We start from the raw sequence: 22,357 nt of genomic DNA, 5'->3' as shown, positions 1-22,357 counted from the left end.
GGCCGCATATCCCTCGTTTCCTGGTGTCGGCCCGGTCACGCAATTACGGTCGATCGTCGGAGCGCGCCGGGGTCGCGATCGCGCGATGAATTTGCGTGGCGAATTCGCGTGGTCGATCGATGATCGTGCGATGATCGTGCGAGGCTCGGTGCGCGCGCGCGCGGCGGAGGCTCCCTTCGAAATTGCCCACGTGCTCCGAGAGTCGACCTTTCGTCGCGTGACAAGAGCCTACATTCCTTGTTCACGGTCGCGCCACGGAAATAGTTGAGCCGACGCGGTTGCGAGGGCGAGGGCGAAGGCGGTGCCGGAGATAGCGAGAGGGTTCCAGGGAGAACCGCAGCCCGGCTACCCGGCGTATCGCGCTCTTTAATGCCTCTTCAAAGGGCATTAACGAGTAACAGCCTCGTAAAAAAATTAACAGCACTCGCGCGTTTCCGGCGCGATACGATTTCCCGGAAGGTTCGGGGCTGTCCACACGCTACCAACCGCGGTCGTTTCGGAAAAATAACGGAAAAACGTGCGGCCCCAAGACGGAGATATACAGGGTGGTCCTCCTAAACGTTTCTTAGGAAATAACTCCGCTAATAGTGATGTTACAAAAAATGTTCTCATATGAGATTTGAGTGGTATCAGAAAACGCATACGATGCAGAAAGTAGATCTTTCTCAGGAGAATTTTTTACGGATTTTTCAAGAACAGCGATGTCAATTTTTAATAACTTTTTATTGTACCGCGTAACTGACGTCAAAATACATTCAGACACGACTTTATTACCTTGTCTGTTTTATTCTATGCTACACGATACAGAAAAAGGACTATGTATTTGCATGCAAACCAATATCGATGACCTCAAAAAATGACTAAAACAATCATACTTTTTGAATAGTGTTGGTCTTTCAATAAAAATAAAATTCCAAATTGGAACATTTTTTGCAACGTCGTTATTGGAGGAGATATTTGGGTGGAAACGTTTAGGAGCATCACTTTGTATAAGAACGTGTTGAAAAAGTCTGAGAAATGAAAATGAGAAGGAACCTCGGCTAATCGGAGTTTCCCGGTGAAATCTGCCGGTGTCGCCTCGACGGTCGTTCGTTTTCCGGTTCGCGACCGTCTTCCGCGACCCGACCGTCTCGAATTATCTCCGTCGCGGAAACGCGTCCTTGCTAACGACCGCGTAACCCTCGCGCGCTCTCGAATCCGCGGCGAGATTTTCCTGCGGCTTCTTCCCGCGCGCGCTTTCCGAGGCCGAGCGTTGTCACGCGTTAATGCAGACAAACTACGGAGGGGAAAGGGTGAGAACGGAAAGGCTGGCGGGCTTGTATGGGAGTTCGACCGAGGGTGGCGAGCCGGCGAATGAAACGTTGACGAGAATTCGGCGAGCCGCGCTCAGTCGGAAATTATACGGCCGCCTCCACGGGCCCGCCATCGCCATATTTCGACGTTTTTGTCTGGCCACCCTTTTCCTCCCTCCGCCGGTCTTCCGGCCACGGTTTTATTTCCCTCCCCCGCCCCCGAAAACATCCAGTTAAACGGGGAATCGGTAAATACGGCGCGTCGGGCCCGCCGATCAGCGTGTTTCGTCGCCTCCTCGATTCTCTTCGTTCCAATTGTTTCTCCCTCTGATCGCGGCAAAGCGGCGCGATTAATATCGATCGACGGCGAAGCGTCAGCAGGAAATAACTGGATGAAATTCATTGTTCAATTCTGTCGGCGGTTTTTGGTAAGCTTCTCGCGATCGCGTGGAAAATGGGAGGTCTGACACTTTTTACGTCCGTGGGAACATTCAGTGTGTCGAAAAACATGTATTTTCTCATTACTCTCTATATGTGCATATTTCGGGTACATCGCCGAATTATAATGTACTCTGTTGTACTGCCAATCAATTTCTCTGTCATTTTTGTCTGCTCTTATCAATTACTTGAGCTATCACTGTATTCGCTTTTGTTTGGAAAAAGTATTGCGTAAATCAAGATAATAATAATAATAATTATGCAGTTGTTTTCAACACACGAAATTTGTATTTTGCATAAATATCCACAGTCTACTAATAAATGTAGCCAGTAAAATCACTGATAACTACGTCCATTCTAAACGAAGCGTAAACAGTGTCACTTCTTTTCACAGGAAAGTTATTTCAGCGTCGATTTCAAAGAATCGTTTTTTCTTTTCTTTTAAAAAGAGATCGCCGTGCGAAATCCATCGGGTGGAATAATGGCCGCTTTCCGCGTTTGTTTTCCGCGGCCGGTAAAGTTTGACGTTCGAAGGCCGAAGCACGAAATGTCCTCGATTCGATGCAGCATTCTTGAAACGGGATGACAGCCGCCGGATCCTCCGACGTAAATCGTCGCGCTGAACAAAGAGACACGCGCATTTAAACGGACGAGTACAATAGCGCACTCCGACATCCGAGCGGAATAATACATGCAAGAATCCACAGAACGGTAGGAAAAGGGTCGGTCCCGTTTCCGACGAATAAATTACGAGCAGAACGTTCTCTAGGAGCTGTAGGTCCGCGTGCCGCGTCGCGCGGTATTAAAGCCAAGAAGCATTATGCTCCGCTGAAAATGCCGCCCCGTCGAAGTGCCGCGAAGAAGTTGATGCAATCTTCGCGGGGGTGGAACATTTCGCAGAGTCGACTGCTCTCGTCGGCCATTCGGCCCCTTATGCCCGCGTATCTTTCCCGCCCGTTTCAAGTGTCGTTTTGCATAGATCCGGGCCGGGTTCTCCGGCCGAGTAATGCCGCGAGGCTGGACGAGAGGCTCGTCTTAATCTTCCTTAGAATTTCTAATTTACTGTCGGCCCTAACTTGGCCCGGCGTTCCTGCATATTTCGTATCAACTTCATAATCCTTCGACGGGAACGGCCCCCGGCCCCTAGGCGGAAAATACGAGTGCATATTTCGCGAGAGTTCTACTCTCGGTAAACCCGAAGTTATTAGAATTTAAAAGACGCCGGGGGAAGGTCGGCCGAGTGACGCGATAAATTTTGATTGGCCATAAATTCGATAAGCTTTATTGAATCGAGAGAAATTTTCGCGAGAAAACCGTTCCGTTCCGCGCTCGTGTCGCAGCCGTCGGCAGTTGACACGGCAGGGGCGAGATCTTTTCGATAGTTATCGGATCGGCGTTAGGCGTTCCGATGGCTGACTCCGGATAATGCGGTCGCCTATCCAGCCGTGACACCTGTGAGAGCTTAAATTGCGGAGCAACGACGGATCGCCTCGAAATTACGAACAATCGTGTCGCGCTGCCGACACCTCGTTATCTACGACGATGACAGGGCGCGGGCCTGGCCAGGCCAGGCCGGGCTCGCAAACACCGGCGCACGTGCGTACGTGTACCAGCCAGAGATATTGTTCGGCCCGTCCTATTAATATTGCATTCCGTCGGAACGGTGTGTACAGCGCCGCGTCCCACATATAAAGTCCGTATCAATATTGATTCGCTGCCGACGACGGCGTGAATGGAGGGCCTCCGAGCAAACAGACGGGCCTTCCGCTGCGCGGATTTCAAAAGCCTGCTCTCTCGGCTCGGTTCGGCTCGGCACCGCTCCGCTCCGCCTCTCCGCTCCGCTTCTCCGCGTCGCGGGGCAACGCGGGGCGACCCGGCTGCGAGCGAGACCACCTCCGATCCGTGGGGAAACTCCTTTCCAACGTTTTCAGACCTATTTACGGATGAAACGGATGTTAACTTCGCCTCGCTTCTCGCACCTCCTCCCTTCTTCCTCCTTCTCTTCTGCCTCCGTCTCTGCCTCCGTCTCTGCCTCCGCCTTCGACGCCGCGGGAGCGGAAAGGATATTGAGGACTTCAATGCCGAGCCTTCTGATTGAGCATTCGTGACGCCCTTTCACGCACTTTCAACGAATATTGGAAATTGAAGACTCCTCCGCGGGTATTTTCGTCGCTTCGACGGCGGCGCTTTCTCTCACCCCCCTTCTCGCTTCTGTTCCACCGACTCCACGCTGCTGTCGACGCATTTTCTGCGACAGAGGCTCCTCGTTCCGAGTATCAGAAGCATATCGACGATCAGAGCCCAATAACCTGTAAGCGTAAGGAATTGTTGATGTTCAAGCTGCTGTAACTTTGTGGAAACGAAATGGATGGCAGTGTTGTTTTTTATTTATTTATTCAGTCGTTCTCGTACGGTAGTAACCATTAATATACAGAAATTAATAAATTCGACTATTGTAAATGCCGCCCGACAGGTGGAAAACGCTTCATTAATTCACCCTTACATTAAAGATTAAAAATGGCTTACATGAAAGAGTTCCGACAATTTTAATGTTCTTGAATTTGACAAAACTCTCAATTCGTGTTTCATTATATACAAATTAACTTTTTCGATTTACATCGTCTCTGCTTTCAATGGATCATATGTTCGTTATCATAAATATGCTCTGCGACTTCTGCATTTACCCTACGTATTTTTAAATTAAATCACGCTATATATTATATTCTGCAATCGAAAGGGTATTTTATCAGTTTAATTAATGAATAATAATAATAACAATTGTAGTTCCGTTTGTCAGTTTTGGTATTTGCTACTATCATATCGATGGTAATATTGAATATAATTTCGGAAACGGAGAGATAAAAAAATACCGGTATAATAAGGATAGTATATATTACGATAGAAATACCTGATTTGAAGGCTAGAAGTTCACCTTTTCAACGACTCCGCGCGACGTACGATTGGCCGATTCAATTTCACGGCACTTCCGGCCAACCCGCCACATAATTTCCGTCAGTGAATTTCGACTTACCGCGAGAAGCCTCGACGAGTAACAACAATCGGAAGCGAAAGTCTCCGAGGAGAAAATGCGACTATTGTGCCGGGAACTTTTGTGCTTCGTTTCCGATCCGGTGGAGAATGAAGAGAATGAGCGCACTTGGGCCTAGCAGGAGGCTTGGCACGGGATTCAACGAGGCCGCACTTGGCGTTCGCGCAGGGGTTCGCGTCGCCGCGTTTGTAAAACACGCTCCGGAATTTCGGTAATTCCGGGGGCGGGCGTAACGAGGCGTTTTGTGTGGCCCCCGACACCTTCGGTGTTTGCGTTCCGCGGCCTCATTGAATTTGTCGCGCGACGCGTATAAAATTCGACTGTCGGGATCGGGCCAGAACAGAACTCGCGGATAACAATTCACACCGGTGAAACTGTTGCGACGCCGCGCTCGGATCGCGAAACCGTTGCATAATTTCCATCGACCGGTCGGAGTCGCATCCGAACGGGATAAAAACGTCCGTGAAGGAAAACGTAGCTCGCGTGTAACCGAACAACCGTTCCGCGCGACCGGCCATCGGAACGCGGCGCTGTCCGGGGCCTTCGTGACCAGAACAAAGAAGTTCGGCGTCAGGCGGCAAGACAAACGACGGGACACGACCGCGGAATAATTGCACGGGCAACGCTGCGCAAATAAAGTAGACCGAGGAAGATCGTGGAAACCTTAAACATCGCTTTACAGCCGGCAGACATCATATACTGGAATTTCTGGACAGTCCATTAGCCCTCTGACTCGCGCTCCACCCGTTCGAACTTTCGGACCATTTCCAAGAATCTGAATAACAATGTCGAAAGTGGGAAGCGTTCGCTACCTCGCAGGGCGCTCGAGGGTCACTCGAGAAATCGTTTGTACAGTTCACTGTATAGTAATTGCTTCGTAAGTGCAATCTATCCAGGAGTTACAACTTGCTGTTGCCAAGCCATAGCAGTTCTTTTTACCTTGTTGAGAAGGATTAGAGCCACAGCAAGCAGGGAATTCACTCTACCGTGTTCGGGTCTAGTCTATCGACATGCAACTACAGATAGATAAATTCTCAAAGCGTAGAAGTAGCATGTTTCTGTTTCTTGGTAACTGCCTTTTCACTGCAAGTTTTAGTAGGGTTAACTAAAAATGGGCAAGCTTAATTAAAATTAGCCTGTCTTTTATCTGTTTTTGTATGATCCACTAACTTTTTCTGTAATTAGAGATAACGTAGTATTACTATTTAATGAGAAGGGAAGAAATAGGTCAAATAAGATGGTTTACAAGATATTCGATTTCTTCCAACTATAAATCATCCAACTCCTTCTCTTACGATTTCTTTCACACGTGGAGTTAATTAGCACTTGCTTGTCTCCAATAAATTTCTACAGAAATTTTACAAAACTCATATGTATAGTACGCTAACCTTTCTTTTGAAGTTTAAATATTAATAATAAAACATATAATCATATTTCTCTTTAAATTCTCATTAAGAGTTTGTAACAGGTTAAGATTGTTTCATAGTTCAGAAGGATGTGGATACCAATAATAGAAGGCTTGCAGGACATGTCAGTGAACTTTTTCAGACATCTTTGAACAAGTTTCGAAGGGTCGCGACTGACCCAGCATTTCCAAGAGAGGATCTCGTGCAGGGGTGCCGCGGTTGCAGCGAACACCTCGGTTTCGTGGACGAGCCTCTTTAATATCGACCGCAGGGTGCACGTTTCCTCCGTTTTTCCTTTCTCCGGCTCTATCTCCGCGCTGCCCTCGAGTGCCTTCGCGCCGTGAATCTTGGCTTCATCTCCGGCGGCTCTTCACGAAAGGGAGAGACCGAGAAAGAGAAAGAGAAAGATCGAGCGAGAAAGGGAGAAGTGACTTATCGATACCCATCGCGTTCCCGGCATTATGCAACAGGGCGCGGTGGCGGAAAGAGAACGGCGGGCATTCCGGTGGCTCTCTATTGATACAGATGACGGCCTCGTGCGCCGAACCACCCCTGGGAGACCTATACGATTCAGCCACCCGTTACATTACCGTGAAATATTCCCCATTATCTTGATTTGTATACGCCGCGCCGAGTGTCCCCGCAGCGTGTCCATCGGCTTGTTGATTCGCTCGCGCTCCGCTCATTAATGTTTCATCGTAATGGATCGGTCGATTATCTCGCGCGGCCGATTCGTCACGTGTCCCTCTTCCCGTTCCTGTTCCCGTTAGCCGGTTCCCGCGGATTCTTCTTCCTGCCCCGCGACACCAGCTTAATCGTCCTAATCCGTCTCGTTTCGCGCCTCCACGCCGGTAGTTTCCTCCATCGGAGCTTTCGCCGAGCTTCGCTGTTTGCAAACGAACCGGGATCGAGTCGCGCAACTTTCGCAAAACCTCGTCCCGAGTTCAGGGCAGCTTTGAAATTGTTCACGGACCGAGTGCGCTTTCCACGGAAACTGTCAGCCCCGTTTCCTAACGGTGCCTGAACGCGATCGTTATCTCCTGATAGCATCTATCGTGACTCTTAATCTCCTGCGCTACGATTTTCTTATTTGTCGAGTTAAGTATCAAATAGTTTCGCAACTAACGATGTTTACATTTCTTTTCCTTCTTAGAGAACAAAAAGAACATCGAATTTTCTTCCAATGTAGAAATAATGTTTAACATCTGTATTTAGCAAACTACGTACGAAATCTTCGTTACGAGTCTTATCACATCGCAACTGGCGGAGAGCATTCGACTTCGCGGTTCCGCCATGTTTTATAAACCGACTGGAAACACGCACGGTACATATTCCATTAATTCTATATTCCGGAACGGAATAACGTTATCGATTGAGCGTATTATTCGCGGATTCAGCGTAATATTCCCGAGTTTAGCGTATTACATTTTTGCGAGATGCCTCGAGGCGATCGTTCCGAGGGAGAATAACCGCGCGCGTTTCGGTTCATGGGTCAGACAAAAGTTTCCCGCTCGAGGCGTTCCAGCCGGTTTGCGGTGGTTTGCGATGGTTCGCGCGTCGGTTTGCTGCGAGCGAGTTGCTGGCAAACGTCGGCCCGGTTCCGGGTATCGTTTATCGGTTCCCGACGCCTCATTTTCTTCCGGCACTCTTTGTTTCCTGTTTCGCGTCCGCTCAGACGGTAGACGGCGTTGGCGAGGGCAGGGCACCACGCCAAAGACGCGTCACCCGTGGAAGACTGCAGAAGGGTGTCTCTAATTGGTCCCATCTAAGAGCCGAGTCTCAAAGAGAACTCGCCGGTGTGTTTCCGTGCGTCTCACCCTCCGCGAAACGGCATCTCGCTTCTACGCTGGTCTACACACGGACGGGGAACCCCCCCGCTCCTCTGGCAAACGCTCGCGCGGAAAACCCAGACACAGAGCAGTTGCAGACGAGGAAGATACAAGCCGCGAGACCGGCGACGTGTCCGCTGCTGCGACTCGCTCGCCGACGAAGCGTATCTGGCTCGTTTTCAAAAGCCAAAGTCCTTTATCTCGTTCCGTTTCATTTCCTTTCCCGCCGCGGCCCGAGCTGCGCGGCCCCGTCCCGCGATATTCATCAGACGCAACTTTTGCGAATTAATATCGGCGACAGCCCGTTCAAAATTCGACGTCGACCGTCTATTTTCGGCCGTAGAACGCGCCGCTGTTTGTTTTCCACTGTGCACGCCTCCCTCCGTGTCTCTTTCTCTCGTACCTCTTTTCTCTCTCTCTCTCTCTCTCTCTCTCTTTCTTTCTTTCTCTTTCTCTTTCTCTCATACTTGTTTTCTTCTTCTCCCTTTCTCTCGTACTTTTTCTTTTCTCATGAGCTTTCCCTTCGTACTTCGCAAAGGTCGTTGCGAAGTCGCGTCGCAGGGAACGTCGAACATCTTGCTAGCTTCGGACAAACGATACTTCCCAGAGGATCAAACTATGCGGGGTTGGTTTGTCTTGGCGCAGACTATTACGTCCGCCTGCTTGTATCAGATTCCTTCGAAGTTCCGGGATGTTGGAGAAAAGCAATCGACTTGATAGGCGATGGACGGCGAGTCAAACTTCGCGCATTTCGCTTGTCGATCGCTTTGATCTGACGCGACGTTGCTTCTGGGCTCTGACCCCCTTTGATTCCTATGGAACCGACTAGGCTATACTTAGCATTTGTATTCGGCGGATGACGTCTCTTTGCTCGGAATAGCGGTTTGATTTAGATCCGTATCTCTTCTTGCGAGATCGGGGGTGAACACCCTTAACTTCACGGCGGCTTCTCTCAATTTTTGTAAAAGACATTCGACTTAATCAAGGTGCAATATAACGACCGAATTTTTATTATTATTATTATTTACTAATTAAATTGGAAAAATATCCCTTGGATTGCAGAGTATAATATATACAGTGATTTAATTCGAGAATACATAGCGAAAATTGGTGAAGATGATCTGGAAGTCACAAAAAAGGGCGATTGTAATGACTACGAAGGGTGCAGTGGATTTCTTCCCTTAAGGAACGACGGTGTCTGAGCGATGTACAAGGAGTTCTATTTTCACATGGATAGAGAAAGAATAATTTGGTTAACTCATTCGGAAAGTAATTTCGGTTTTTAAAGGGAAAAATTTAATATTATTTAAAATATTGAGAATAAATTTGATTCAATGTTACAAAGACATCTTTGTTCTATAAGCTATTACTTTTTTTCTAATAACGTTAAAATCCGGTAGCTATAAAAAATCCTGCTCCTTATTAGCAAAAGGGATGGATACATATATGTAAAATTTATTTAAACAAAAATATAAACGTTTTTGTGAAAAATATTCAATGTAAAATGAGAAATCATCGTGATTAAACGTTTGATAATACGAATGAAACTGTATAATAATTATTCGCATTGCTTCTTAGTGCTGCTCTCCTGTGACCACATTTTACACCGAATGCACGTAGTCTAATTCTCGCTAAGTTTCGTGCAGCTGTATAATTGTGCTGTATATGTTACACAAAGAACAAAATTACTTTCCGACCGACCTAATAGATCCACGCTGATACGAGCGAAGGTTTGCACCAGACGTCGCAATCAGAGAAACGCCGGCTATTTTATGTACCCTAACCGCAAAGCATGGCAACTGTACCCCTGGAACCTCATATCCCAAGAACGCAAACACTCGATATTGCTGGCGACTTGTTACAGCGTTTACAAGTAGTCCTATTAAAACTGTCTCGTCACGGAGCGTGAGTTACCAGAGCGACGCAGACTTCAGCCTGAATTCGTAGCAACAGGAGTCTCTTGTAGTCTAGCGGTCGCTAATGAAATCGGGGAGCTTTCGTCATCCGGATTTCGGAAGGAAATGGCACCCGAGTCGACGATTTTCGACGGTTTTCGACGGTTTTCGAGGATCTTCGCGGGTTCGCCTCGGGTGTCGACTCGTTAGAGCCCCGGTCACCTGTGTCGTATGGTATTCGCCGCGTTCGTGTAGGTTCGCGCGTTCGCGCACGCCTGTCAAGAATCTCTCTTTGAGGTAGACAGGAAAGCACGCACACAGGGAGAGCCGCGGCCGTGAGAGCGGCTCGACTCCGTTCCTTTCGTGGCACGGAACCCTCAAAAGTCCCCCGGCCCTCTCGTCGCGGGTACTCCGACGACAGAGGGACGAGAGCCACGCATACGGCTGTATACAAGGTGTCCTTTCATCTGTTCTACGCGAGACCTAGCTAAACAAATTATGCAACTCTTTGCTGGAATGTTTCCGTCGCGTCGCATCGCCGGCTCGTGAAATATTCAGCATTTTATACCCGAAATAATTCACAAACCCTTTCATTCCCCGCGATTTAACATCCCCGACGATATAAACTTTTCAATCCCTTCTTCTCCGGGCAAATCCTTCGCGATGCTTCCGTCCCTTCGTGAAGACGCGCCCGCCCCCGCTTTCCCTGTCACCGCGACGGAGAGAAACTTTCGTCCGGCTTGCCGACGAGAATAACTGACCACCCTGTAGAGACACGGATACATGCGCGCTCGCGTCGACAGAGGGAGGGACGCGGGGAGCGGGCGAGCGGGGAGCGAGACGGAAAATTACAATCTGCGAACTGCTCGTTGTAACCGACGACTACGTCGGATTGCATGGCACCGAGGAGCCCGGACATCGTGTCCAATTAGTAGCCAAGGCAGCGTGAAACTTTAACGAAATTCGAGTTCGGAGAATTCGCGTCTCAATTAAAACTTCGCGATCGACCGCGGCGTGGGACACCGGGAGACCGTGTCACCGAATCGTGCCGAACTTCCCCACGATTTTTAGATTCGCAAGCCTTCCGACCAGTCATCGACGCTTTTAGCGGCCCTCTCTTGAAATAATCGTCACCGCGCCGCGTGCCAAACTCTGTTCCGTTCGAATTCGGAAAACGGCCGAAATCTATGCCGCGGGGCGCGCCAGAATACGGGCTCGAGTTTCCGATATTTCAGGAGCCACTCTCGATTCGGTCCAGCCATCGAATTAAGCGAAGGTCGGCGTAATCGAATGGCAGAGGGCCCCGTATTTCCTCAATTTACAGAATGTGCTCTAACGTATATACAGTGTCTCATTTTCTTACATAAATATTGCTGGAGTGAATTTTATTTTCTGCAGAAAAACTTTGACACCGAACCTCCTGTACTATGATTTATTTGAAAGTCGCGTTGGTTAAACCTTTTTCTATCCTTGGCGATTTCCTGCTGGAGAAGTTTCCTACATAAGATGCAAATATTTATTATAGCCAATTTTTAATCAAAATATATACAACTTCATTTCGGTTTAGTTCGACTCGAGGCTATTTTAACTACAAATTCAAAATAGTTTTTCTAATCCACAGTATTTTCATTCTATGTGCACTTTTAAACTAGAAATATTGTTAGCGTAAAAATTGCAGGTACAAACGGTTAATATCGTTCATGTTTTACGTGTCTATTGAAAGTCTTTGTAACGAGTCTGACGTGATATTTTAGGTCAACGTATTAACCTTTCGAGAAGAAATGTCAACGTAGCGACATCAGCAGCAAAGGACGTTCACGTGCTCCCTAATTCTTTGATAAATAACTTAGTTCTTTTAGGAGAATATTTTTAGTTCTCGAAAAAAGCGTCGTCCGCAAAGGATTAAACCCGGTCAAAGATTAAACGAAAGTCTCCGAGCGTCGTATTTCACCGTTTACCGTCGACACTTGAAATCCGCAGGCCATTAAAACTGGAAAGACGTCTCCAGTATTTGAAGTCTCGGAATCGTAGATCTGCGGTGAAAACGGACAGGTTAATAAATCCCTCGAATGGTCCCCGAAGGACCTCTAAAAGGCTGCGACGGTTCTTCAAGGGCCGCTGTAAGAGGTTGTGATTATTATTGCAGGAATCCGGGGAAAAACGTGTGCGGAATTATTAAATCCTCTTCCCAGAAGTCTCTCAGATTCCATGGAGTTAAATAAGCAATTACGGCGTATAAATTATGCAAGCGAACGGGTCGCACTTTCGATGCCTCTGGTGAAACCTTGGCGAAACAGCGTTCACTTGTGTGCGATCGGATATCGCTTGCCAGGAGTCTATCCGGTTTCCGTGTTTTTTCGAGGTACACGTCGCGATATGCCGGAATCTAGACAGTCGATCGATAATCGACGAGCCTCGGGTGTCATCCGGAAGAATACGATACGAACGTAGAACGGCCGCGAATATAAAGTCGAATTTCTAGGCGGCCGTATATCTCGGCCTATGTATATTTTTCCATCGGAATCGGCTCGTACGAAGATAACCCAACAGAGGAGGGATCGTTCTTTCGTGTTTCCCGGCGTCCTTTTATTTTCGACGACCGATGCCGCGTATCTCCTCGAACCGTCCGAGCCCGTCGAACGAGTCTGTCTCCGGCTAAAGGGGGATCGGGGCTAACTTTTCTCGAATTCGACGGAATCCCGAAACTATTCGCTCGCTCCGTTCGTTTGCCGGAACTTGAGACATTCTCCCGTGTGCCCAGGAATCTGTGACCGTAGAACACCGACACGGATTCGATCTCCCGCTAAACTGGTCACCGGTAGTCTCTTAAACTGCTCCGCTGTTTCCGCTCTCCGGTTCTCCGGTTCTCTGTTCGTTTTTCCGCGCCGCTATCGAGAACGTCGCAGCTGCAGAGTCCCGTCTCGCCTCCTCTCGCCGGAAGCTCCGTGAATTCGCTCTTTTATTTGCAGACTCCGCATCGAGACGAAAACGGGACGAAACGAGACGAAACGAGACGAAACGAGACGAAGAAAGGGAGCTACTCGCAGCCCGTTTGCACACACGATCGCTCGGACGTGCTCCCGCCAGTGTCTGGCCGGCGCGCGTGTCCCGGTTCCGGCGCCGAGACGCCTGGCGTCGGGTCCCGAGGGAAAAGTTCCGTGCCAATAAGCGACTGCGTCTGAATAAATCGCGGCGAGCGCGAACCGGACCACCCTCCGACTTTTCCCCCCGCCGCATTATGCCGCTGCGTCGGATAAAAGAGAACCTTGACATCCGGCTGCAGCGAAACTTCTCCGTTCTCTTGCTCCTTTCTTCCTTCAACAGTCCGTAAGATGCGCCCCGGCGCATCCAGGATTCGCCGGTGTGCTCTCTAATTAATACTAAACCTACCGAATCCGTCAAAGTAACTGATTTCACACTTTTTATTTTAATATCCTTGAAATTCTTTAAGAATGTTTTAAGGTGATGAAGAGTCTGATCACTATATTTTATGGAACGGTGAAGATGTAAGAAGAGTTTTAAAATATTTTTACATCAATTCCATTGTGTTAACATTATTAGAAGAAGAAATACACTTTTATTTGACAATTTATTGAGATGACAAACATTTTTATATTCAATCTTGTTGTCACATTATTATGAACCAATAACGCTGCGGACTTTATACATATATTTAAGATAGATAGAATATCTAAATGTCGATGTATTCTCTTCAATCCGTGTAAATTATTCGTATTTCGCGCAAAGATCTCGAATCTACTTATCCATTTAATATCGGAACTTGTTTTGTTATCTGAACACATATTTATGGTTTCCATCGGAAGATCTTGTAAGAGTCAACAGATTTCGGAAGAGTAACAAAAAGTTGACATTTCTTACGTTTTATACATTCCGGCGAGAGACGGAGTATCGACACAATCTATTAGTATCGGACGACGCCTTGTAAACAGCACGTGCATCTCACCTGTTCACTTTCGTCGCCGAACCACGGTTTTAAGACGAAATACTTATCTATCTTATGGGATCTAGCCAAATGACCGAAAACCACGCGGAAAGGATAAAAGGACCTCGTCCGGGTCGGATAATGAAAACTCCTCTTTCGTTCGGGGACCTACCGCTGGTGAAATTTCCCACGCGAAAGCTCGTAAACCCGAAAGCTCCGCGGTATCTAGTAAACACCGGTTAAGCGAGATAATGCAGGCGCGAAACAGTGCAGCCAGCCAGGCACTTTGCTAGTCGAAACAAGTTGCGAGATCGTTTTTTATGCGTCTCGGATCTCTCCTCACTTCCGCGAGCCAGTTAGTTTTTATTACGACGCGCGGCTGGAGATCTCGCAAGCTATTTACCCGGGCTCCTGATTCTTTCGATTATCCCCGGGAAGGTAAACCCAGACCCGGGCCCGAAGCTTTCCGTTTCACGGCAAGCAATCTCGCGTCCGTCCCACGGACACAAACGCGACCGTTTTTCGACCGTCCGACGTCTCCCGCCCGGTTTATGCCGCTTTAAAGCGAGTGATCAAAGTTCGGGCTCTTTCCCGCACTCCTCTGCAGAGAAGTCTATTCGAACCAGAACGTTGTTTGATCCGGTTTAGAATGCTCGGGGCTTCGTGAAATGCTCGTTTTAAACGCGCCTCTTAAAACAAACTTGGAAAAACCCTTTTCAGCTCAATAAAATCCGATTTTCAACGTTCGGAGTTTTTTTTTTTTTGAACAGACATACTTACTGTTCGCCGATCATTGCGATGTTCAGTCCCTTGATCGAAAGACGATTTAGCTTGGAAACCGGCCCCTCCCGAGGTACAGCGTTACGTTTCCGTTTACTTGGGCGCACGGCCGGGGACAAACTCGATTAAAGATTCAGGGTCCTCGACAGGCAGTCCCGGTACAAGACATTTTCACGCAGAAGCACGGAATCGGCACGGTGTAGCCGGGTTGGACGTCTGATTAAGTATCCATGAACCACAGACCATGTACTAATACGTCACCGGGCCGGCGGATACGAACCACTCCATTTCACACGTACGGTCCACCCTTGAGACCGTGATAAAACCCTATCGACAAACCTGTCCACGATACCCTTTGGCTACCTTTTCAGACCCATTCCCCGACCCTTTCCACAAGTCGATGGACGACCATGAACCGAGCAAGCTCGGTCGTCTTTTCCCACAGGCGACGACGAATTTCACCGGCCTGAAAGCTTCGGCGAAATTGGAAAGCCGTGGCTTTCCGGAATGAGATTCGCCGTCCGGTGGTCCAGGGCTCGCGATATTCCACCACGAATCCCTTTGTGACTAATTTCCCGGGCTTTTCCGCTCTCTCTCTCTCTCTCTCTCTCCCTCTCTCTCTCTCTCTCTCCGTCCCTGGCCATCCGGGATCAAATGCCGGTGGAAACTGCGCCCCGGGCCGGAAATGGGATCCTGGCCGCCCGCGGGCCCTTCGCCGTTCGATTGCCTTTTAATAATCGCCGCCGATTTTCCGAACGATAAATTAAGTCGGTGCTTAACGGCCCATCTATTTGCGAAGCGATCGGCGTTTATCGCGCGCGCGCGCGCGCGACGATAATCGAGTAATCGTCCTACGCCGTGTCATCCAACGGAGAGCGGTTACCGCGCAAACACGTGATCGCGACGCTGCTGGCTGAAAATCCGAATAATTGCATCGACTATAATTTCCATGGACGCGAGTCGACGCAAGTGGACGAAAGTAGGTTGGAACGGACTCGGTCGTGCGAGATTTATTGCGACTTCGCAGGCAATTCCGCTTGTATAATTATATTTTCAGCTATTTTAGGAAAATGCAGGCAATATGAGCATTACGGAAGGGTTAAATTCTAGTTATCGATATATAAATGACATCAGTCAAACTACCGTCTTGACATTGAAGCTCTCATGCTGATTATAATCACCGGTTTCACAGATTTTGTTAAAAAATTCTTAAAATTGTAGTTTTTCGAAGAAAATAGACGAATAAATTTCTTCGTTCGAGCATATATTACAATAAAAGTAGCTGAATGTATAAATAAAGTCAATCTTACAATTCTTATCAAGCAACACATGTCAGACGTCTTTACAGTAACCTGTATGTTTAGTGTTACACAAGAAAACGTGATCACTCTAGAACGATCCCCGCTTTCCAAGATCTTGCGTAGATCCTTCATAGTTGGAGGTTTTGGGCTACTAAAGTTAATTAAAATTCTAGACTCCATCATTCATTACGATTGAAATCATTGTTTTAATTCCCTTTTACCTATTTCTCTGCAATATCTTTTTCTTTACTTTGACCTAACCTCTTGTTTATTTATCATCTTTTATATCATTGCATTTCCGTGATCGTAAAGATATTTTGAATATCTATTATTATACTTGTAATGGAGAAGATCTGTTTCCCTCCATTAACACTGGAACAGAATTGAATTTACTTCACTGGCCTGTAATTTCCCTTATAATATCTGCTCGATTTGTAGATCAACATTTTCCAAATTTCAGGACGTGTAAAAGAAAAAATCAGAATCCAGTCATCTTGATTTGGTAGTTACCGTGTTAAATAAATCAATTGAAACGAAGTGAAGAAAACATGGTGGCGCACAATGTTTGGCAGACATAATAAAATTGGGTTCGATCGCGCAAGACCGTACGCCAGCGATATCGCGGATATTCGAGCAGGTGAAAAGTTTGGTTGTAGTTCGCGCTTTTACGGAATGAGGAACAGGGTGCGTCGCCTTGTGCCGATCGAAATTCCACGTGTCGCTCGCGGTCCCCTCCCGGAACGCCGCGCCGCGCCGCGCCGACAGTCTCGACGAGAATTGATTAAGCCTGGTTTAACCCTTCGTTTTAACCCTCTGGTGCCTCGTAATCGTAAATTGGGGTGGCTGTCCCGGCGCTCCGGCCGAAGCAGACCGAAGCGTCAGCCCCTAGTCGCGTAGTACTCTCCTTTAATTCGAGGTCCGTACGCACCTGTACACCCCCGTCAGACGATGGTACCTCGCGAGGGGGTGCGAGACACCTGCAATCCGACCCCTAGGATCGCGGAGCTCCCTCTCTCTTCCCTCCCGTTCTTCCTCCTGATTCCTTGAACCAACCGCGAAAAATTTATACGCCGCGATTGCTTCTCGCGTGACCGCGCACAACGTTCCGCTTTTTATCGGATGATTTATTCTATCTAGAGTACCCCGGCCGCTGCCGTTTGTTTCTTCTCTGTTTATTCCTCGGGTAATCGATATTCGGCCGCAGTGCAGTCGGCCAACCCCCGTCCACGACGTTATGAATTCCATCTCGCGGATCGTAAAGCAAGTTCTCGATGCCGGAGACGGCCCGAGGCGGTTTTGTTTCGAGCGACGGAAACCCTCGTTCTACCCCCGACCCCGTCCTAACCCCGACCGGGCTCCACCCTCTTCACCTAGGACCGATCAGACCCTCGGCGATTCGGGGGAGGTTTACGGCCGATTTACGGGATCCGCGGTGAAAGCGTGGCCGCGAGACTCTGGGCCAATCTTAGCCAAGTGGCTGCCGCTTCGCTTGAATTCTCTTTCTCGTTCTCGTTCTATTCACGAACGGAATAATAATTTGCTAGAGCTGTATCGCGAGCTACCCGCGCGCTCTAATCACCGCGATGCCCCATTCTAGAGACTGAATTACACCGTTAAACCCGAACGCCGGGAACCCAGGAATTTCACGCTACAATTACTAGAGCGCTAACAACTGCTTGTTTGTGTCGTCTTCTTGAAGGTAACGAGACGCGTACCACTCTGATTTTGCGACGCCGTTGCACCCGCTGACAAACGAGTTCGATAATTTCATAGCAAACGAAGTACGTCTGAACGAGATCAGTGGAGGAGTACAGTTCCCTCTCGCAGTAGTTCAATCTCCACTAAGTCTTCTCGATAAGGCTGTCTCCTTGCACACCGCTTCTTTCCACAATAAAATCCATATAAATTTTCCCAATTTATTGAACACAGAAGGATTACATTTGAAATGCATATAAACGCCAATGTGAATGAATTATACTAATAATTAATTTGTATACGGGGACGTCCCTCTGTAACACAGGCTCGTGAAAACAATCTCACGAGAAAAATTATAAAAGAGTTAGAAGAACGTAGAAGAAACAAAAATAATGATAATAAGTGATTAAGAGGTAAGAAGGACATTAATGCGAAGACAATGAAATTAAATACGAAACAAATAAGATTGCAGTAGCGGATATTAGAGGTTATTGCGAGAGACTATTTTGTAAAAATAAATGGAGCGACAAAAATATTCAAGTGATTTATTCGTACATCATTGCATTCAATTGTATAACGATTTTAAAAAATAGCCGCTTTGTAGAATGGAATGCATGACAATGTGGTTTATAAATTGTGCCTCGTATCGGTTTGCAACCTAATGGAACAGTCTGCTTATGGTATTATATGCACCCTTTTCACCCTAAACATATTTTAATCGAATCATAGCGAGGCGACGATCGAGACGCTCCGTGAACAGGATTGGAAATCGTATCGGGTCAAGGCTCGGCTGCTTCGTCGCGGAGGTTGGGAACATATCAAATTCAGATGAACGGAGAACATTCAAGGACTCGTTTCACCTCGCCGGAATAAAACTTCCACCCCCGTCGCGACCCTATATACGTCTTTCGAGTGGCGTCGAGTCGTTTTCGGGGGGCTGAAACTGCCTTGTGTAAGCACCGAGGAATAATCCGGCGGGCCCTTAACCCCACCTAGACGACCCCCTCCGAGTCCCCTGCTAACCCGGAGAGCCGTGACTTCTCGGCGTTGCCCTCCGACCGATTCTCGGGATCCGGTTTCCAGGCCGAAGCGGAGTAGAGAGAGAGAGAGAGAGAGAGAGAGAGAGCGCTGGGAACTTCTCTCCGGGACGCGTAAATCTCGAAGAAAGCGTTTCCAGGGTGGAGGAATGCTTTCACAGTCCAGGGACGACGAGCACACGAAGGGCTCATTTGACCAGACGTACGATAAAGCTCGTGTGTAACGGGCCGAACCTCCTGCCCCCTCGAAACCAGCCCCTTTACGAGCGGATTCTTTGTGCAAGGGTTCGTCGTACGTCCTCCCGACACCCGGCCCGCGATTCAACAGGCAGCAAATTGCTGCCGCTCGCACGGGAACGGTAACGAGATCGCTGAAGGGGCCCACCCTACGCTGCACCCGGTCTGCGTAACACGGCCTCCGTCCCTGATACACGGCCCCTTTTTCCATCGACGCCGACCAGGTCCGAGCGACCAGCTCGCGGAAAAGAATTTTCCGCAGCGTTGTTTTTCAAACCGGACAAAAGCACACCCGAGGCTGCTGTGCTTCCTCGTTGCCGGCAGGAATGGAATATCGACGATCGAACCGCGACGCCCCTTTTCCCTTTTCCCTTTTCCCTCTTCCCTCTTCCCGCGGTGTTTGTACCGGCTTCGCTTTGTTCGACGAGTCCACCTACAGCTAAGCCCTGGTGCGTGTTAGGTCGAATTGGGACCACAAAAATTGAATGTTTACTATTGGATCGCCATTTCCTACAATAAAATTTATCTTGAGGATTTACGGTAGTAGGATTAGGTACTATAGAATAACCCATTGCTGTGTCTTTGGTTTGCTTTCGTAAATAATTAATTTCATGCTTATTGAATAAGGCATATTGAACGTTTTTCTTCGAAGAGAAAGTAAATGAATGATTAAAAAATTTAACTGGTTGGTTTGTTTCTTGGTGATGATGTTTATGCATTATTAAACGGCTACGAGACGTGAGTACTGACAAATATTAATAACACAATTAATAAAATTGATATAAACTAATATACTATATTTCTACGTTTAATTGTTCTACTCGCTGAATACAGTACAAAAGTTGATTCTGATACTGTGTTTGAACTGTGTCAGAGTGAAAATTACTTGTAAATGAATCAGTTACGATTCAATTACCAACGTTTGCATTGAATAACTTCAACAATATATTCGATACATTTCCTCCAATTTTCAACCGTAACACGTTCCAACGACACATTATTGATACATAAACTGAATCGTTTAATTATAAACGATGAATTTAATTACAAATTCATTTATCTCACTATTTACACTATTGTATAGTAATATCGATAATATTTCATTCGTGACGATATTCGCGTCGATTTAGCAATTGCGATTCCTCATTGTTCATTCTGTAAACATCTGTTTGCAGTCCGTTAACCATTCTCGCCTAGTAAAACAACCCCAGCACATGTGATTTAATCAGAATCGTTGAAAAATGCAACACATTGACGTGGAGAGAGAGGAGCGAGCGTTAATAAACGATGATGCTCGACAACCCTTTGCGGCGCAAGAACGAAGAAAAAATTCGATTGGCTGGCGCGGCGTGAAGCCAGAGTAAAAGCCCCTCCGTTCGACTAAAAACCGGTAAAACGTTGAAAATCTCGAGACGGTCTCGGGGTGCTGCAACCCCAGCGTTCCCGGCGCGTTTATCGTCGCGCAACGTAGTCGGAACGACCTACAAACGGCCGGGCTGTATCATCGCGTCTTTCGAATTTGCAGGCTTTTACGCGACGGCGCTCCGCGTTCAGCGGGAAACGCGATTCGATTCGGAGGCAATTGTCTATTCCGGCATCGACGAGGCAACAACAATCGGCGATCGACTGGTCCTCGTAAAAGCTGTCGCGAGTAGTCGTATTAAGCCCGGCAGCGGAATCGATCGGGCCCACTCTTTTTGTCTCGTTTTAACGCGGCTGTATACACCGTCTGCTTCCGTTAGTCTATATCCCGGCCATCGAATAGAGCCGATGGCTGATCGGCCATCGAGGCACATCGATACCAGATGGGCTGCAAAGGCGAGCCCCGCGCCGGCCGGCCGGCCGGCAAACGTATTGTCGCGAATACGATTACGACAGTAACTGTGCGAAAGGGAAGAATTGATATCGCGATATCGCGTCCCGATACGTTACGAGGGTTGCGAGCGCGACGTCGTTATTGTCTCGACGGCGCGATATCTTTCCGCTATCCGACCCGATTAATAGATAAATCCTTGGAAAGTAGCTCTCTCTCTCTCTCTCTCTCTCTCTCCCCCCTCCCTCTCCCTCTCCCTCTCCCTCTCCCTCCCTCTCCGCGCGTCGGCTCGTCTGCTTTCGACTAATCGAGTCTCGTCGGTGGACTTCCAATATTCCGGTTATTGTATTATAGACAGCCAATTCCAAAACAAAGCGGAAGAAGCGACCGGTGAATTATGAACTCCATCCACTCACGCTCAACGAGGCGTCGCGCGTTGGCCTGGGAAACAATAATCTGTGGCCAAAATTCAATTTTTCAACCTTCATATTTCAATCAAATCTTTTTCCCCCATATATAGTATTTTTTTATAAAGCAACGCCCGTTAGCCACTTTTAACATTTAAATAACCGCACATTATTCTCCGTAGGCTTGTGCTAAGACCGGCGATTTTCTCTACTGGAAAAAAACAAATACATATAGGGAATTAAAAATACATATTTATTAACCTTATAACTAATATATTATAAAAGTGGTTTCTAAAATAAATTTAGCAATTCCGTGAGGTGTGATATCTTTTCAAGTTCCCTTATGAATCGAAATACGAGAAACCTCGTGGGCGGTCATCCAACTGTTAATACTCGGTAGGTTTAGTATTAACTATAGGTTTATTGATCAACTGCAACTGTCTTATATAGTGTCATAAAAATAATACATATATTTATTTAGATTTTTAACTATTTTTATTGTAATATACTCGTGTTCAAAGAAACAGTGCTGAATAAATCGTTCACAAACTTACGTTTATAATTTAAATAATCGTAAGTTAAAAAATTAGTATGAATCCATGTTAATCAACGTAGTTATACAATGAATCACATTTGATAGTACCAATACAGTTTTTTTATTCTTCGGTGTGATTTGGTTGTGTTACCCTGGGTCGCCAAGTCATTTCGACGATGCTGGTTTCATCGGCACGATTTGACCGACATTAACTTTCGTCGACACCATGTTTCCATCGACACCATTTAGTCGATACTGACTTTCGCCGATACGACGAAATCCTGGATAAATGTTTTCGTAATAAATAAAATTAATTAAAAAGTGTTCATTACTATTGTTATTTATACCAATAATTTTGATATAAATTAAAATTTTTTCTTTCTACTTTGTTAATTAGAATATCTCCAAATAAATTCTATTAGGTACATACAAATGAAGAAAAATCATAACACTTCATTGAATTTTAAACGCAATTATGTAAATACATAGACAATATGAATGAACAGAATGGAATGTGGCAAAATTAAATAATAATTGTATAAATACCAATTAATGGAACTAAGGAGAGATATTCTTCGGTAAGGCCTTTGAAAGGCCTCTATTACTGTACGTTTCTCGGCTCTCTAATATTCTTTTAATACGTTCTTAAACGATTTTTTCTACTTTCCATTGACGGTGTTTCACCTCGTAATAGTTTCTG

At 47.0% G+C, this 22,357-nt stretch overlaps 1 protein-coding gene across 5 annotated transcripts in view; it reads left to right on the top strand.

The window, feature by feature from the left end:
• The window catches only part of LOC144470728 (uncharacterized protein CG43867), a 147,073-nt gene that overhangs the window by 24,737 nt on the left and 99,979 nt on the right, over positions 1–22,357 (top strand). The gene's annotated exons all lie outside the window — the stretch shown is intronic.

Source organism: Augochlora pura, chromosome 6, assembly GCF_028453695.1.
Source record: "Augochlora pura isolate Apur16 chromosome 6, APUR_v2.2.1, whole genome shotgun sequence".
Taxonomy (NCBI): Eukaryota; Metazoa; Arthropoda; class Insecta; order Hymenoptera; family Halictidae; genus Augochlora; species Augochlora pura.
Note: the sequence above shows the minus strand (reverse complement) of the source record. Positions and strands in the feature narration are given on the sequence as shown.